Raw genomic sequence first — 18502 nt, 5'->3', positions numbered from 1 at the left:
TTAGACAGCGATGTCATAGAAATATACAGAGCTACCGCACAAACGGAAGTTCAAAGACAATATTCTAAATATGGTGACGCGCTTGTTTCACTGAAGAATAAGGTCAATACCCTAATACAAAAATAAGTTTGTTACAGACAGTACAGCATAACAGTAATCCACACAACAATGTCTACTGATTACTAGAGACAAGGTTTCACCTTCATACTGCAAAAACAAAGTTACATATTCCATCTTGGAAGACTGATTCTAGTGTCCATGCCAATCCCTATATCACTTTCTGGTTTTTGCTGAACCCATCCAGAAGGGGGCAATGGATCCCCGTTTGTGAAGCCTTTTGTTTATTGCTATGCCTCAGAAGAGGCCATTCTCGCTTTAAAACCCGAGACATTATGTAATCACAAGCCTGTCAAAAGAGCTTGTTAGTGATGTTGTGCTGCAGGTAGATCTGTCAATATTAATCTAACCGTAGACTTTGATTGTATTTCTCATGCTCCTGGGCTAATATCACATGTATGAAATGCTTTAGGAATTTGTGGATTGAAATTAGTTTGAGGTCTCTTCTGCAAGAAGCCACTAGGGAGACTAGACAAAAGGTTGTATGAGAATTTAGAATCATAAAGATGAATAACACTCCATAGAGGGAGAAACGCTTGGTGTGAGTGGGTGGGTGGATGTATAGGGTATTTGCTTCATGCTAGATATTGCTTCTGTGGCGGAAGATGGAAGTAATTACCAGTGTCTGTCTGCCAGAGACCATAGACTGGAACCCTTTGGAGAGAAAGAAAAAAGCAGCAACCTAAAAGTTATTTTTTTATATATACAGTGGGTACGGAAAGTATTCAGACCCCCTTAAATTTTTCACTTTGTTATATTGCAGCCATTTGCTAAAATCATTTAAGTTAATTTTTTTTCCTCAATGTACGGACAGCACCCCATATTGACAGAAAAACACAGAATCGTTGACATTTTTGCAGATTTATTAAAGAAAAACTGAAATATCACATGGTCCTAAGTATTCAGACCCTTTGCTCAGTATATAGTAGAAGCACCCTTTTGATCTAATACAGCCATGGAGAAGGGACTCAAACCACAGTGCTTCTATTCCACAGAGCAGAAGTTCCCATCCCAGCCACAGTCATCCAAAGCTGGCACTTCCTGTTGGTTTTTTCCTTCTAACTTAAAGGGGTGGTTCATTGCGGGTTTTTTTTTTTTTTTTTTTTAAAATTTGCATAAATAATATCTGCAAAGTTGCGATGCTGAAAGTTCAATGCAAACAGAGATATTGTCTTTTAAAATTCTTGCAGTTTAATGCCTACAAAAATGGCTGCTAGGGACTAAAACTTACTTCCCGGGTTCGTGACTTAACAAACCCAAATAAACCCCGCCCTTGGGAAAAGGCAGCAAAGGGGGTGAGGCCATGCTGCACTGCTTTAGAGAAGAGGAAGAAAAAGCTAGAGGTGCACCTAAACATCTATTCATATATGAATCGCGATTCTGTCTTCTAACGATTCTAATTGATTCACAAGTTTCAAAATCCCTGTTCTAAACCAGCGGTTCTTAATACTGTTCCTCGCGGCTCTCTCTCGCTTGCTCTCGCTCTCTCTCCCCCAACAATGAGCCGTTACAATTATACACTTATTTTCACATAGCTATGAGAAGCTTTAAACATGGACGCGCGTGCAGTTGCCGTACTGTTGTACTGCTTTAATCAGAATAAAACCATATATTAAAAGCTAACATTAGCAGTAGCATTTACAAATAACAGTGTATCAAAGTATGAGACCACAAAAAACATAGGCCTAACCATTAAAAACCATGCTTGCACGATCCTCTTCAATAATATCCTCTGCTTCTCAATCGGGCTCAAACTGATAAGCGATATTAACGATGCCGTTGTTTACAATACAACCAGAGCACATGCCGGTGAGGGGCGGGACGATTAGATGAGCACTAGAGACTGTTTAGCCAGTCACAACACACTGGGCTAGCTAACCAATCAGAGCCAATCGCCTATTTCTGAGGGAGGGGCTTCATAAAAGGAAATGATCAGCACGTTTCTTAGAGAAGGGACAGAGCGGTGTGGAATAAAGATAAATGCGTTTTTAAAAAGAAGCTTTAAAGGGTTAGTTCACCACAAAAAAAAAATTCCGTAATTAATTACTCGCTCTCATGTTATTTCAAACCCGTAAGACTTTCGTTCGTCTTGGGAACACAAATTAAGAGATGTTTTTTTTTTTTATGGAATCTGAGAGCGGTCTGACCCTGCATAGACCGCAACGCAACTGAAATGTTTCCAAGTCCAGAGACGTAGCAAGGAGATCTGTAAAATAATCCATGTGACATCAGTTGTTCATCCACAATTATATGAAGCTACGAGAATACTTTGTGCACAAAAGAGAGAAAATAAAAATACTTTATTCAACAATTCGTCTCCTCCATCACCCTGGTGCCATTTTGGAGAATATCCGCTGGACGTATGCTATAAGAAAAATATCTTAATTTGTGTTCTGAAGATGAACGAAGGTCTTACGGGTTTGAAACGACATGAGGGTGAGTAATTAATGACAGAATTTTTGGGTGAACTAACCCTTTAACACATGTTAGACTGCACCTCATAAACCCAATCAAGCCTAGGGGAAAAACAGTGAACCACCCCTTTAAGAATATGCGAATACTGCATCAAACAGACATCTGTAAAATCTATAGAGAATCCGGAGACAAACATATTGCTCCGGAAGTCCATCTCAGATGTGGTGGCAGCTCTGGTTTATAATTTAGTTCGCTCACAAGTACAACTGTGCAAACGTTTACAAATGCCACCCATCTGAATATTCAGATGTTCCACATCACTGCCGTAAGATTTTGTCTTCCTATTATGCATGTGAATCTCTCAAGGCTTAAAATTTTAATACCACAAGTAATTTCTTGAAATGCAGAATTCTGCTTTTAAGGTTTTGAGCAGTTCCGGTGAGGAACCGAATGGAAAGATTTTCATGAAAGCTTTGTGCAACTTGAAGAATACTCTGTGATTATCCTTAAACCAAAATTATAACTTTGGAGAGACATGGAGCCTGGAGGGACATTCTGTCCAATCTGAAAGCTGATGCCCGGTAAACACAGGAGACGTGTAGAGACAATGTCAGCTAATATGTAACTCAAAAACCTTGTAGAAAAACAGCCAGAAGGGAAAAGTAGAGCAAAAACAAAGTGTACAATGTCTTATCTTCCATCAAGTACACAAGGGCAGAATCGTGAATGGTCTTTTGTTTAGGGTTTCTGGTACCACTGTGTTTGGGAATATGTCTAAAGCGTAACAAAAGGACAGGACAGAGTTAACCAATACAGCCATATTAAAACTGCCTGTTATCACCCCAAATAAGGACACAACCTCAAGATGCTGTTTTTAAAGCCCAATTAAGACTGAAAATAAAACTAATTCCTAGTAAAAATAAGTAATTAATGTCACCGTGTCTCAATGTTGAGCAGGCTAGTTCTGGAGGACTGTGATGTAAAACTTCTCCTGATGTCTTTTCCAGGGCAACCAGCCAGCCCGTTTAAGCCGTGTTGGGTCACTGCGCTGAGATTTGGAGACAGTCAGCGTGCTTTGTCAGGTGAAATCATTTGTGCAGACGTTTGCACAAGTCTTTGTCCACTCATAATCTCCAACTCTGACCCAAAGGTCAGACATCTGTGTGAGAGGAGCTGTGGGAAGAGGTTCAGAGAGTGTAGTATTATCCCAGGATAATACTGGGATAATACTACAGAAAGTCTATGACAGAAAGTCATTCAAGAAAATAGAAAAGGCAGAGGGTGCACCATCTGGTTGGCTGGCTGAAGTCCTATAGGTGCACAAGCCCTATCAAAAATGAAAAGCCAATCCTTGCGTGGAGGTGCAGAGGAGGCTCTAGAGGATGCAGTGTTACGAGATTAACAGCTGCAATTCTGTATAAATCATATTCAGTTCAGATTTTTTAGAGATTATAGATTAGTTCTGCCAAGCAGACATCTGTGATGTGACGTGGCCAAGTATGGTGACCCATACTCGGAATTAGTGGTCTGCATTTATCCCATCCAAAGTGCACACACACACAGCAGTGAACACACACACCCGGAGCAGTGGGCAGCCATTTTTTTGCTGCGGCGCCCGGGGAGCAGGTGGGGGTTCGGTGCCTTGCTCAAGGTTGTGGTATTGAAGGTGGGAGAGAGCGCTGTACATTCACTCCCCCCACCTACAATCCCTGCTGGTACGAGACTCGAACCCGCAACCTTTGGGTTACGAGTCCAACTCTCTAACCATTAGGCCACGACTTCCCCTAGTCTATCGCGACGTGATAGAATGTCTGTCATATCAATTAATGTAAAAGTTGCATCATTCCATAATATGATACACACACTCAAACACACGTTAGTCAGCCCTCTTGACTTTTTATAAGTGCTCCTGGCTTTTTTCCTCCTTTCCGTCTCATGCAGAGCCACCTGCAGACACGGAACACAAGAAAACATTGGGAACAAGCCAAACCGTACTGCCGTGTTTCACATTATTCCCACACTTTGTCTCCGATACGGTCAAACTACCACAGTTTTTTTCTTTTGGGTATATGTTTGTACATTGTTTGACTGATATTTCACAGCATTACTGACCTGAAAAAGTCTTTACTTTGTGGATAACAAGCAAACTTGCAACAGTAATTTTTCATTTTCGCTGCTGTGGAGCGAGTCTAGTGAAATAACTATTGTCTGCAAAACAAAAATTCAAAACATCAACCACATGCAGTACAGTGACAGCAGCAACTATAGTTTCCCCTCAGCAGGTCTCCCAGGTACTAACCAGGTTGTACCTCTTCCATGGTAAACCAGGCAAGAGCTGCAGGGTGATGTAGTGGATGGATTAAGTCATTAAAAATACTATGTAAACCCTGCTAGTCAACACATTTTGTAAGTAAAAGTGGATTTGTGAGCTCTTGTGCCCGAGTTGTGTGGAACAACAGGAAAATAAATCTTTGGAATTCTATTGTCAAAAGGACAAATTTGAGACCTCTCGGGACAAGCAAGGATAAACCTTGACCCTTTCTTCCAAGAAACAAGTTGAAAAATTTGCATGTTTGACACTCCATACCATTGTATTTGCAAAAATCTCTAAATAAACAGCCGATAAACTTCTATGCATATGTTCCCTGATGAGATGTTGAAACTCCAGAAGCATTGCATTGGAAAACAAGCCCGAGACGAGACGCAAGGGAAAGAAATACATGAGGCTCAGACGAGAAGCCGTCCTGCAGGAATTGGCACTAATATGAGCAAAGGAGGAAGTCACAGTGGGAGGAGATGGATATAAGGACAACAAGGCCGTGTATCTCTGGTTTGACTATGATAACTGTTTGGAGCCCAAGCAGGGACACTGCCCTTCGTTGCTCTTTTGGCATGTTTTGACTGAGTTTTGCAAGTGTGCTGTTTTTTTTTAAGGGTAAACCGAGTTATACTATGACTGCCTTTTTCACGTTGCTGTTTTCGTAACCGTTGTTGGGATACATACAGTGGGTTGATGTTATTTTCTACACTGGCAGGACTGTTTTAGTGTTGACTTATTCATGTTACGTATGCAAAATAAAATGTGACAACGTGGGTGCATCTTTTAATGCATTTTATGTGGCCTAGAGAAGCTGACCTCATCATGCTCTGGTAGGTTTCACAGTGTGGGTTATGCAACTGTTTTGTTTGACAGGCTTTGATAAGGTTTCAGCAGCTGGGCTTTCAAGGGATATGAGGATCTCATTGGTTTTGATCTCACAAATGCTTCTCATTTTTCTTGTTGCCTCTCTCCCAAGTTTCTAACCGTTTACAAATTCTGGAATCATTCGTTAATTTTGGAATACTAATGTTATGTTTATAAACCTTACAGTTGTAAATTATCGATATTTCCAGTAAAATAATTGCTTGCAGAGATAACTGGGCTGGAGAACTGTTTACTATCAAGTTCAACTCATGAAAACATTGATAGACAGCCAGACAGCTGTTATACAGAAAATTACAGTATACAGCAATGGGCCATCTATTTAAGGTCAAACAGTATAGGTCAAATGAAACCAGGAAGGTTCTTAATTATAACACACTGCCCGATAAATTGACCATTCTGCAAAAAAAAAAAAAAAGGCCTGAATGCTTGGGAATTTGGGTTCACATTCCATGTACATTTGTTAATAGTACATTAGTTTTTAAGAGTTGTTCACAGCCACGTTACAATTGTGCACGGTTGAATTCAGTCGACATATTTGTGCCAATATCTCACTTTTAAATGGAAAAACCACAGAGCCTTCAAAAGATAGGGCAAAAGAAACTATAAAACCAATTTTATAGATTTGCTATGGAGAGAAGTGTGGTTTAAAGGTTTGCAGAATTGTGGCAAGGAAAGAATATGCAAAAAATATGTGGCCATGTCTTTAATGCACATTATTGTCAGGATTGGACTGTCTTTTGCCTTGTGCCAAATACCCACACTTGCGGTCTTTGCACTTGGCCACTTGACTACTTATATGACGTATTTCCTGTATTTGGCCCAAGTGTTCAAGTGAGGATGAAGACCACAAGTGTGTGTCGAACTTTTCATTACCTGATGGGACACACTTGTAGCAACAGAGGGTGAGTAATAAATTACACATTTTTGGGTGAACTAACCCTTTAAACTGACTTGTGCACTCAATACCAAACTTTGTTCATGGATTGCACCCCAAGCAGTTGAACTGTAGTGTTGTTGTTTTTCTTTTTTTGGTTCTTTTGATTTTGCATTTGTAATAGGGTTAATGGTAATTTCTCTCAATTTATCTCAAAGGTTAGCAGTTTTAACGGTTTACTTAATTTTTACTCTTATTTTACATATTTCAAGTCTTAAAGGAGCGTTGTAGAAAAGATTAACATACCACATTAATGTGGTTAAGGTTACAGAAAGGTTGATTTTGCATTTGTAATAGTTCAAAATTATGTGACGTTCATACATCCTGGTAATTTTGTAAAATGATAGCCACGTTTTAAGACTGTTAGGTCTATTCTTATACTGCTTAATGGTTTTTACATTACATATCAAGTTTTCAAGGAGAGGTCTGCAAAACAGTTTTACATTAATGTGGTTAAAGTTACAGAAAGTTGACAATGTTTTTAAAAATATATTGAAAAGACCATTTTATTTTATACTAGTGTTTTTCCATCAATTGTTGATGTGTAAAGCGCATACAGGCTAGTCTAACTGGCAGCAAAATTCAGTTGGCTTTTTTTTTCCATTTTTTTGACAGAAGGGGATGCATATTTTAAAAAGACATCACAATAAACATTGAGGTCTTTCCAAGAGAATATTCCTGTCTTTATTTATAGTAAGTCAACTAAATGAGCATTTACTGACAATGTTTTTATTTTATTCTAAGTGAAAACATTTTATATTAAAGCAAATTTAGCTTTTGTTCATGGTAATAGTTAAGTTGTAACAAAGCAAAAAATATATATTGACCTACATTTAAGTAAAGTTTTTTCTTGTGACTAAAGAAAATAAATAGCTTTAGGTGTTATTAAAAATATAGTTTGTGCTTAATCAGAAATTCAACTTGAGTAAATGTAATAAAATTGCTTGTAACAAAATTACAGCAATTTATTTAGTTTAGTCCAAAGTAAAAATTATACTTGGATGTTATGGTAAAAAGTAAGTTTATCCAAAGTAAATATTTTAAGTTGTACCAAAGTAAAAAAATAATTTGGTCTTCATAAAAAGCAATATTTTAACTTTGTTTCAATGTAATATTTTATCTTGGGCAGAAGAACTATTTTGATTGATATTAAATTATAATGTAAAGTTTCAACCAAATCAAAAATATAATTTGAGAAAAACGAATAAATTTAGCTGTAACAAATTACAGTAATTTTTTTAGGTTGATCCAAAGTATAATTTTTTTCAGTGTAGTGTTGTAAAAATGCAAGTGTTTACATAGCTTAATTTTAATTTTAAATACTTTGCATTTTAAAATCAACTTCTAAATGTCTGTTCAGTAGTCCCTATAACATGACAATTTAAATTTGTGGTGCTTCTAATTAAGTGATAAAAGCAGTTGCAAATGTTGTACAAAATAAATATCACCACTACTCATCTTTGCACCAATAAAACGTAAAAACACTGTTTTTCTACCAAATTATATGTAATATCTAATTATTATATTAATATTTAACTTGCATTGGAAAGGTTTCCGTGACCTCTCGTGAGATCTCAGCAAAAAGTCTCATGATTTATTTCCAGAACATGATGCCGTGTTTTGCTCCCCATTACCCAGTTTCTCCCTCATGTGCCCTTATTTGATCGTTCCTGTTCCTGTCCTCATTGACTCTTAATTAGAGATTAATTCTGTTCACCTGTGTTCCTCCCAATTCCCTCGTTATCCTGTGTATTTAAGCCCCAGTCTGTGTTTGTCGGTTGTACATGATTTATCCCTGTTTGGATTGAATAAAAGACTGTGTTTGCTATTCTACGTCTCCATCGTTCCTTCCGGCAGTGTTACGTGACAATTATATTTTAAATCTCTCTGCTTTTAAATATTCAGAACTGTGATAAAGAGCTATAAAGAAGTTTGTTGAGTTGTATATTCAGCAATCAATATTTCTGTCCACATGTACAGTCACACTATTACAAACCCAATTCCAAAAAAGTTGGGACACTGTACAAATTGTGAGTAAAAAAGAAATGGAATAAGAAGAGGGGATGCCACACGTGGTAAACATGGCCTTGTCCCAACTTTTTTTGAGACGTGTTGATGCCATGAAATTTAAAATCAACTTATTTTTCCCTTAAATGATAAATTTTCTCAGTTTAAACATTTGATATGTCATCTATGTTGTATTCTGAATAAAATATTGAAATTTGAAACTTCCACATTGCATTCTGTTTTTATTCACAATTTGTACAGGGTCCCAACTTTTTTGGAATCGGGTTTGTACATTAGATAGCAAAACCAAGTGTTTCTGCAAACAAATTAAGCTAAACATTTTCTCAGCACTAGCTACATAGACATTTTTGCCATGACGTTTAACCAGTTGGTCTGAAGCTGATTTTTGTGGATACACAGATGTAGCAGAATAACCAAAGATGCTGTTCATCACACCTTTTTATTAATTAAATGCTATGTCATTGATATTGTGTTATCTAATGCAATGACATTCATAAATGCTTAAATGTTCATTTTAGGGTCCCTCTTGGCAGTCCCCCATCTCTTCAACTCAAATAATTAGACTGGCAAACTCTGACAAAGCTTTCCTGTTTATATAGCAAAACCAAGTGTTTCTGCAAACAAATTAAGCTAAACATTTTCTCAGCACTAACTACATAGACATTTTTGCCATGACGTTTAACCAGTTGGTCTGAAGCTGATTTTTGTGGATACACAGATGTAGCAGAATAACCAAAGATGCTGTTCATCACACCTTTTTATTAATTAAATGCTATGTCATTGATATTGTGTTATCTAATGCAATGACATTCATAAATGCTTAAATGTTCATTTTAGGGTCCCTCTTGGCAGTCCCCCATCTCTTCAACTCAAATAATTAGACTGGCAAACTCTGACAAAGCTTTCCTGTTTATGCGCTCAGCTGCTCTGCAAAAAGAACTCGGATATTTCGGTTTTACTCATCCAGCTGAATGCTGAATCTCCCCATGAACATGGTGACAAAGGAATAAGCCTCTAATCATACCCCACCCTCTCTTACTTTTATCTATATCTCATGTCTTTCAATCTCAGCCTTCTAGGTTTCCCAGAAATTTTTTGAGATTTATAGTTGGGTACAACTGAACATTCAAAGCGGCAGGGGCTCCAAGTTAAGACATTACCAAGGCAAATAGCCTGAGTCATGCAGCGTTCCCACATTGATCAGCAATGAGATCATCTAACAAGTTCATGCAGTATTACCTTGTTTCTCCTTCAGCTCTCCCACAAGCATATAATTAAAAGCAGAGTATGTACACATTCATAGTTGCTAATATAAAGCACACAATTTCAGTCAAGCAATACAATTCTATAACCTTTAACTCTCTATTAGAACTGTGAATATGTCACTACAGGAGTTCCATAATATAATCTTGCTTGACTGCAACTACACAACCCTGTGGGTTAAGAACTTAAGAACTTCCACAGAAGAGTCATAAGAAAAGTCATAAGTCATAAGAGTTTCAAAAAACATAAATCAATCCTTCTCTCAATTAATCAGAATTCAATTTGTATCAGAACAAAACACTTTGCACATTATTGCATGACACTTTAGTAAAAAAGCGTTTCCCTAATCAAGGTCTACTTAAATGTTTTGAATGACAATGACACATCTGTATGTATATTCTAAGACATCTTCAAACACATCCTGACTGTCACTGTTCCTTGTGTGGAAGTACAAATGTTGTCCAATATCAGTTAAAGTATATCAAGTTTAGCTTGCTCCTTTACTGTATTGCTATGGGTGAGTCATTCAATTATATTTTAATACAGATGGGGAAACCACTACACTGGCCCCACATCAGAGCTATAACAGTCTCACTGGCTAAAACATACATACAGACATGCTCCACCACCATAAAGCTGCTCTACAGATGTCTGTGAGTCTCTTCCCCTGAATACATACATCACAAAACAAGTATGTATCCTATCAGGAGGGAAAGCACAGAAAAGGGAGCATAAACAAAATCAGCATGTTAAGTCTATCAACAAGCAAGTCAGGTCTCCGCCCCAGCTTTAGTTTCCAAACACAGAAAAGGGTTGCAACCAAGACGTGACACCAGAGATTAAGACTACCTTGAGCAGGATTGCAGCCTTTGTATTCTCCAGCATGTCCATGTGTGTATTTGCATGCATGTAGCTTCTTTGTAGGCAGCAGATGTCTTCACAGGATGTCTCTTTTCACTTTCAGACATTTGTGTGAACATCAGCCAGGGCCGTTGGGCTCTTGTTAGAGACGTGTGTCTTATTCCATGCCCCCTCATCTGTACCCCCGAAACTAGACAAATTGATAGGGAAGGGGAGGCCCTGCCAGATGTGAGCCATTTGGAGCCTAAGTGGGTCCACTTGCTTTTCCACAGCGGAACCTTGAAATGATTCAAATTCCTTTAGAAATGATAAACATGCTCTGAAAATAAAAATAACACAGGAAATAACATTTGGATAGCAGGCACCTTGATCTGCTTCTTTTTCAGAGGTGTTGTAATGCACAATTCAAGATGAGGAAATCGAAGCACTGTCATTATCAGTTTTGCCATATCTGGATAATAGTCCTACTTGGCTATAAAGGAGTGAATTAAAAGATGAAGTGAGTAAAGTATATTTTCTCCCTGTTGAAAAAAAACCCAGTATATGCTGGTTAGGTATGTTTTGAAGCATGGCAGCTGGTTTGAGCTGGTTTAAGATGGTCCTTAGTTAGTGACTTTTTGGACACCTTGAGTCAACCAAACATCCATTTGCAAGTGGAAATCCTCAAGAGATAATCAATATAATTTTTTGGAAGCGTTTGTTCCTGATAAGCCCTACGCTGTGATTTCTCTTGAACTCATTTGGGTTCAGAAAGAAGCCGACCTGGGGTGTGTTTCCCAAAAGCATCGTTAGCCAACAATGGTCGCAAGTTCCGTAGTTACCAACATAGTTCAATGATTCGGTATTTCCCGAAACCATAGTTCACAACGTAGGGGACACAGAGCCTTCGCAGTAGCTGAATTCAAATCTATGTTAAAAACGCATCTCTTTTCTTGTGCTTTTAATTCTATGTAATGCGTATGTGCTTACTTGATTTTATTCTTATTTATTTATTTCCTTTTTTACTTTTGTACAGCACTTTGGCCAACTAAGGTTGAATTTAAATGTGCTTTAGAAATAAAATTGAATTGAATTGAGTTGAGTTGAATTGATATGACAAGTTAGTAGTTCAGTCTTGGTGAACTGCACCTGCTTATGGTGCTCCTGCTGATCAAATATGAAAGCCTGCTATTGCTAAGAAAATACATCTGTCATCATTTACTCATCTCCATTTCATTACAAATCCGTATAACATTATTTTCTCCATGGAGCACAAAGGACATTTTACACACAATTACAATTAAATGGATAATGATGCTATATCAAGCATCAAAAAGGCTTCACTTTCTTTGTTCTGTAAAAAACAAAAAGAGAAAATATTACTTATGGGCTGTATTCAATGTGGTTTTAATTCACAATATACATTTTTGAGTGAACAGACCAAATTTTACATCATCCAACAGTACGCTATTACCAGATGAGGCCGTTTTAAGTCAAGTTACTGTAAGTTAAGTTAAGATCCAACTCAAAATAACGATTTGTCCATGAGCCAGGTATTACTACTTATCTAATAAATTGTCATGAGGGTGCGAAGGGGAGCTATGACACTTCTATGACATTTTTATGAAAATCTCCAGTCCCTTTTATTTGTAAATACTTGAAAAACTTTTTTGTTTTACAGAAGTAAGAAAGCATGATGGAACGACATGCTAGTGAGTAAATGATTGCAGAAATTTCTTTTTTGGGGGCTAATTTCAGCAAGGCTAGATGTCCACATGACCTGTACTTTAGGAAAGAAAAACACAGTTACTCCATTCACTCTTAAGAAGAAAAAAATGAAATACGTGAGAAGTGAAGCTTGGTGATACATATACACAGCTGAACTGGGAGCCTTTTTATAAATTGCTGAGATATGATCCCCGGCAGCTGCATAAATACAGTAATGTTCAGTAAGAATTGATGTAAGCAAATTAAGCTTTGATCTAATGTCTTCCTGATTTGCCGTTACGTATGAATGACATCTACGTAAAGGTGTGATTATTGAAGAACCATCTTATGGATCAACCTCTCGACAGAAATGGCTTTTTAACAGTAACCTTGAATTTGAAAGTTGAAAGCAAGTTGGCACAAATATTGCTGAGGAACGGCTCTGGAAACAGGTACAGTAGATCTGTTGCCAGTTGGCCATAGTTGCCAACCAAATTCGAACAAAGGTTGTTCTGCATAATCAGGAAGCCTTATAAATCCACTCGTTCACTCTTTCTCTCTCAAACATTCACACACACATACAGCGCTCTGACATTGTGACTGGATATGGACTCTTTGTTCATGGTAGATAGAGTGTAATGTATATGGAGACACATTGAAATCTATGCCAAAGTCCACTCTGCCTGCGTAATGCCCTTCACAGCAGCTGCATAATTTCAATCACTGGAAGAACCGGTACTTGCTGTCTTTTTACATAAACTTTTAAGTTTTTAGTTCAGGTTAAACTGTTTTGTCTGGACTGGAAGATAAATAGTCATGAAGGATTTCTCTCCAAACTAATTCAAAGAATGTGTTATTGTTTGCAGTACCTCACATGATCCAATCATAAATTAAGTCATTGAAACAACATATTATTTTAACAACTTATTTTAAAACATAGTTGTTTTTTTAATCAAGTGCTTGAAGAAACGAGAAGCTTGAAAGAGAAGCAAGCATTCATTTTTCTGTGTCTAATTTATCAATTTAAAACAAATGTTGACCTGATTTTTTATTTATTTATATTTTGAATTTCACAAATTTAGGATAATGCAATGCAAACTCGCCTGGTTACAATTATGGTTCCTGTTCATCCAGAAAGCTGTAGCCAAAAGTTAAGCTCTTATGTTAGTGAATCTGACTGACATTTTTCTAACTGGGGCAGATAAAACTATCTGTTATCGCCTTTCAAGGCCAGACACTTCTGCCTCAAATAGACGAAACACTGAATATGCAAACTTGAGTAATGCACAACAATACATCTTTTGGTCAAAAATTCAAGTGATGCATGTATAACTACATTATCTAAGTCTAAGTCTTAACATCCATTTTTTAGCATGCTGTACTGGCAATGTCTAGGCCTGTTCAGGAACAGGATTTGAGGAGATTGTCCAAATTTATCTTCATGCCAAAATGTTCCTATTCCTGGGAGTGCATGTTTGATTACATCATGTCTTTTGCAATGAAACGCGGTGAAATCAGGAATCCGTTTTTCATTCCAGGTGGGAAGCAGCCATAGTTTAAACCCACAGGGCATTTTTACACATTAGTAATTATAACAATACAGTAAATTATCCATTACCATAAATATGCTCTTGCACTGTCTACCGTGGAATTTTCCAGAATTCAGTATATTTGAATAACCGCAGATGACTATTAATACAGACTATACAAATTAATCATATCCCTATGGAAGCACTGTATCCATGCCAACAGCAGCAACACAATGCAGTTCCAATCGGCTCCTGGATAAATGCCAGAAAAGGATGTGAGTTTTTCCTCTCTCTCTCTCTCTGAGAAACATACAGGCTAACTGCAAAAATACAACTTGGTTTTGATAAAACATTTTGATCTTATCTTTTCAAATTTTTGCGTGAAATATTGTCTTTGTCCTCCAGCCATTGAACTACACAATACAAATGATACCCAGCTGCTCACTCAATAACAAGTCAAAATCTGAATGATCAAACATCTATGTCAAAAACAATCTGGAGACAAAAATCATAAACATAAGTCAGATTGAAAATGTAATGGTAACGGAAAGGTTTTAGTATGCCTATTATTGTATTGTTAATGGTAACAAGGTTGGTTTTTGGCACAAAACACAACTTTTTTTTCCCAGTACCTGGAGGCTGGATAACCCTACATTGCAATGCTACTGTGAAAATAAAGATTCATAATCTGTATTGGCATTTTACATTTTTATCAGTTCATGCACTCCATGGGAATCAAACCCTTAGGCTTGGCATTGTTAGTGCCATGCTCCACTATTTAAGATACAGGAATTTTATTTTAATGACTACTCCACAATTAAAACTGCTGGCAGACTGAGAGTAAAAGATTTGGCAGTCATTTTTACTAAGATAAATTTCATCTACCCCCCAAAGGTCAATGCGTTCTAGCTATTAAACCTAATCCAGGACGGATTTTTGGAATGGTCCAGACTGGGAAAATGAGCCTGCCTGAAGAAAAAAAAAAAAAACAAGAGTGAAAAAACTGACGATTGAATAAAGATAGGTTTAGAGATCGCACTCACATAGTAACTTTTAGCTCAAGAAAATAAGTACTCTAGAAAAAATCAGACTGACTAAAAATTTCCATAAGCTTTTTAAGATATTTTCAGGTAAACCAGTTGTTCAAGGGTTGTTCTTTTTAAACATTTTAACCACAAAACAACACAGAAATACAGGAACTGTCCTTATTTAGTTCAGTGAAAGACAGATACAAATGTCTTCTAGGAACAGACACATCAAAGTCCTCACTGCATGGCAGGTCGTGTTTCTACGCAGGGGCCCAGTAATAGGGATAAGTGCTGTTCATTTATGAGGTGATATTAACAAACACGTAGAAATAAATAGTCCCAATGGCATGCCAGAGATAAAAGCAAGCAAGTCTCCTAGTGCTTCAATCATCATTTCATTTACAAAGCAAGATGCCATTCAATTTGATTTATTTCATGTTTACGCAACTATGAGCACAAATGTAAAATGCATAATAAATGCAAGACGGTTCTCAAAGACAAGTTGCTCAAGATGATAGAGAGATGTGCCAACATTTCTGCTTCACAAGTAATATTTCACTCAAACACTGTAATCATGTTATCATTTATGTACTCTTATGTTGTTCCAAACCTGTATGATTTTTAATAATGTATTGCTTGAGTTCGAACTCTAGTGAGCTCAAGAACCATATAAATTTGTGTTGTCATTTTTATGAACTGGATGAACTGATTCATTCAAAATGACTCAAATTATTTACAAGTTATGCCGGATGTCATGTCGCACGTTTAATTTTTGGGTGAACTACCCCTTTAAAACAAGTCCAGAAACATACTTTCCACATCGTTTGAATGGGGTTGCCTCATCCAGAGTCTCTTTGACATCAGACTGATGAAGAGCCACACAAAGTGGTGGAAGCCTGGAGGCGGTACAGTTGTAACAGGGACATGTGGGTCTGCTCGCCTGCACAGAGACGCAATGTGTAATTTAAAACCAGGCACAAGCTTGGGGGCTGCACTAAGCCTCACACACACATATGCTCATGCACATACACACACACATACAGTCAGACCGCTGAGTTCAGGCATCCAGCACTGCACAAAGCTCATGACAGGACCTAAAGATCAGCTAACAGGACATATCCAGATTGGATGAGATTTCGGATGCATTTCCCTGTGCACAGGTACCCAAGGACTTATATTATGGGTGTGCATGTTTGCATGTGTGTGGGGAAATCTTTCTTGCAATGCCAGTGCAGATGGACGTACAGTAAGTCATGCACTCTTGAATAGACTGTAGTATTTTTGGCAGGGATTTGGGCATTGACTGGAGTCAGTTTGTGTGAAAAGTTTATTTAGCAATTGTGTCTCTTCTCAAGACACCCTGTCCAACTCCGCATGCTGGTTCAGGAAAGTAGCAAAAACGTGAGGAGAAAGACTGAAAGACTGATTGTTCTGAAATGCATGTTTGTGGTCCTCTTTTTTTTTTTTAAATGTCTGGACAGGAAAGTATTGATTGATGTCTATGTGAGTCCAAAGGTTCCTCTGCTTAAATATATACTGAAAATGATTTTCACTGAAAAGGACAGGTTTAATAATTATACCACTTGATTTTTTAGGGTTGAGTAAAAAGGAAAACACTTTGAGAAAACTCTTTTCCTCCTCAAGCAGGAAGTTCAAATGGTTTTAATTAAGCGCTGCTGGCCATGTAAGCGTGTTCTCTCACACAGACATTATGCTGATAACTGGGGTCTATACGGTGTGGGAGGGGGGTAAATTCTTCTCAAGGTCTCTAACCAAAATTATTTCAGGTCTTTATCTCTGGACCTAAAGTAATCAGGAGCATTCTTTTGGACATGCTGGGTGACCTGGACTTTGGGTGGCATGAAATATAAAGAAAATAAAGGAGTTGAAAAGAAAATACGCACTCCCCCTCTCGTGTGGGACAGTGAACAGTGCCTGCGTTCTGCTCAATTTCCCATTAAAGGTTTTCCATCCCTTGGTTCTTCTTTCTTTCTGTTATTGTAGTAAACCAAGGCTGTGGCAGCCAGGGACTCGCACAAGGATTGCGTTATGCTGGTTCATTCACCTGATGTGCTGACTATTTTCCTGTTAATGTCCACTCCATTAGCAGAGCTTATCCCAGGCATATCTACTCACAGACTCCCTTTATACCTGGGATTATCATAGTTTGTGTATGTGTGGGATTTCAATATAACATTTCTATCCAGATATCGACAAAAAGTTTTAAACTTAACTGCTTCTATATCTTAACAGTACAACATGTGCTTGTGATCTCAACTATAGATTTCAACTAGCAAAAGCTGTTTTATTTAGAAATTCTGAAAATTCTAAAGAAAATTCTTTGGTTAACGCAATCACAACGCAAGTGGCATTTTCTGTTTTGCTTGAGTAAGTACTATATGATTGGATGTCTATCCAATCACAAGGTTTTAAAAAAATCTAGATATCAAGACTTCACTGATCTGTACAGGAATGCATGGCATCTGTCCTGGTACATATGCTCTAAAAGTTATAGAACCTTTTCCATTGGCATAACAACAAGTGCTATGAAGAAAAAGCAGGAAAGTTCAATGATTATCACACAGCATGTTCACATAGTCATGCCGTTTTATCACTGGAAAGAGAAAACATGAAAATACAATTTCAACAATTTAATTGCATGATGCATCTGTGAAAATAGCTGCACAGCAACATAACTATAGACTGGAAGAATGTTGCCTGTCAGAAGTCTTGCCAAGACCTGTTAGTAGTTTTACAGTGTCTTGAAAGACAGGGAAAGCCCTGAAGCCCAAAATCCATTGCTGAAGTTCACTGCTATCTGCTAGTGAGGAGGACCAATGAATGAAAGTGCTGTAAATGGTTCAACGGCAAGTTAGATTTTTGGGCAGATGTTCAGCAGACTCACAAACAGAATGATCAGCCTGGAGACAGAATGAGTACAGTACAGGAGCATCCCTGTTCAAGTTAGAGCTTTTTTACTAGCACTGCCCTTCCAGTTCACTCTTGTTTCTCCTGCAAACTGTTGTCTCATAGAAGAGGGCTATAGTATGTGAAACTATCTGTCAGCATTCCTATACATCTTAATTCACATTACTCAACGGACTACGCCGGACTACTCAAACAAACAGCACAATGTTTTGAGAGTGCTAGAGAAACACAGTCTTTATATTTCTGAAGAAGTCAATCAACAAATAGCTTATACAGTATATGTCTCTCCAATAGCACACAGCATGGTGACTCAGGCAAAGTCTATGGGAGGTAATTATAACATTAATGCATGAGCAAACTGAGAGAAAAGCATGTAGGAAATGAGGACTTATTTGTAATTGTTATTAAATAGTAAAAATGTAGCATGTCTCCCCACAAGGCAAATATTGACATAGCAGGGTGTGGGCTCATAAAAGGGATTATGCCAGAAATCGAGTTGTAATTCATT

At 37.6% G+C, this 18502-nt stretch overlaps 1 protein-coding gene across 1 annotated transcript in view; it reads left to right on the top strand.

The window, feature by feature from the left end:
- Positions 1–15941: 15941 nt before the first annotated feature.
- Positions 15942–18502, top strand: part of LOC107591338 (leucine-rich repeat-containing protein 17-like) — a 9398-nt gene continuing 6837 nt past the window's right edge. The window contains exon 1 of the mRNA XM_016280471.1: positions 15942–16226. The gene's annotated coding sequence lies outside the window, so the exon portion shown is untranslated. The remainder of the gene's footprint in view (positions 16227–18502) is intronic.

The sequence above is a fragment of the Sinocyclocheilus grahami genome, unplaced genomic scaffold, assembly GCF_001515645.1.
Source record: "Sinocyclocheilus grahami isolate Dianchi unplaced genomic scaffold, SAMN03320097.WGS_v1.1 scaffold8.1, whole genome shotgun sequence".
Taxonomy (NCBI): Eukaryota; Metazoa; Chordata; class Actinopteri; order Cypriniformes; family Cyprinidae; genus Sinocyclocheilus; species Sinocyclocheilus grahami.
The sequence above is the reverse complement of the archived record's forward strand: the minus strand, read 5'-3'. Positions and strand labels throughout refer to the sequence as shown.